The 1355-nt window shown below is 37.1% G+C and overlaps 1 long non-coding RNA gene across 1 annotated transcript; it reads right to left on the bottom strand.

The window, feature by feature from the left end:
* Positions 1 to 301: 301 nt before the first annotated feature.
* Positions 302 to 1259, bottom strand: LOC123966989. The gene is made up of 2 exons (XR_006824150.1): positions 1124 to 1259; positions 302 to 865 (listed from the first exon to the last, which is right to left on the bottom strand). It is a non-coding gene; the product is annotated as an uncharacterized LOC123966989 (long non-coding RNA).
* Positions 1260 to 1355: the final 96 nt, after the last annotated feature.

The raw sequence follows: 1355 nt of genomic DNA, 5'->3' as shown, positions 1-1355 counted from the left end.
TATTTGAGCACTTAGGCTCAGTGAAAGAATGTGTGTGAATGCAGATGTTGCATAAAGGTACTTTGAGTGGTCGAAAAGACTAGAAAGGCGCCATACAAATACAGAGCTTTTACAAATGAATTTTTAATGGTTCAATGATTTATGAAGAAAACAAAAGAGATGATTGAATATCATCCTTCCTGACACACATGCAGGGGAGGTGACTTATTATCAGTTCATGCATCTTGTGTGGATTTGATATCTTTTGATTAGCAAAACAGCCCAAGTGTAAATGCAACTAAGCATTAAAGATGGATTGAAATCTTATTCAAAATCAGGTGTATTCTTCTCTCCAAAACACATTCATAATCTTTCCTCCTCCCAAGTGTAACTACATCAGTAAGTGGTCTGTGGAAGAAGCCTATGAGGTTTGTCCTTTATGATAATGGCTTAAATAACACTGAAACAGAAAGGAGCCGTCTTTCCCCTTGTTGTCATGTATGTGACATCTTAGGCTTTTTGAAAACAGGCTGTTGTAATATCCCTCTCTGCAGAGAGGGTAAGTGCACATGTAGTTGTGTGGATGACTTCCAACCAGACTGTTCACTGTGTAGGGCAGAGGAACAATATCTATGTAATCCAGGTTGTTCAGGATGCAACACAGAATGAACAACTGAAGAAATGTAAAATGTGAGTTGGTCTGATTTGACAAAGTTGATCCCAACACTACACACCCCTCTGTCCTCAAGATAAACAGGAAAGCTCTTTCTCACAGATCCAGTTCTTCTTCTGATCATTATATCCGCTCTCTGTCCATTTTCCTTGTTTATTGCAGCATGCTGCAGCGTAATAATAGTTGCTGTGCGGGTGTCCTGTTGCCCAGAACCTGTAGGAGAAATAAAATGTTGTCACTCCTGATTATTTTCAATTTGAAGGAAGCTGTTGGATTTCACTTGAAATATTTTTATTGGCAGTAATAAATGACAATTTAACTTTTAATAATGTTTGTAGCTCATAATTCAGTTCTGTAAATTAATATGATGTGATTTTTGTTGTTGTTGTTTTCATCCTAATTTTAAAAACATACTTATCTTATTAACAAATGGAATTGTGATGGAAACAAACAACTTTTAAAACTTCTCACAATTCTGTCAGCGGCGAGTCGTCCACCCATTTCCATTTCCTTCCTGTTTCTACCCATAGACCAATCCAGGAGTCTCCATCCTTGTTCAGCTCAACGACAAATTTCTAGGATTTGACAAGAGACAAAATCATTTCTCTGTTCATAATTCTTAATTCAAAACTGGTTTTAAATACAGCATTGTAAGTTACAGTGAATCACAACGAGGAAAACTGAGTGGCAAGATGACAGGTGG

The sequence above is a fragment of the Micropterus dolomieu genome, unplaced genomic scaffold (assembly GCF_021292245.1).
Source record: "Micropterus dolomieu isolate WLL.071019.BEF.003 ecotype Adirondacks unplaced genomic scaffold, ASM2129224v1 contig_14715, whole genome shotgun sequence".
Lineage (NCBI taxonomy): Eukaryota > Metazoa > Chordata > Actinopteri > Centrarchiformes > Centrarchidae > Micropterus > Micropterus dolomieu.
Note: the sequence above shows the minus strand (reverse complement) of the source record. Positions and strands in the feature narration are given on the sequence as shown.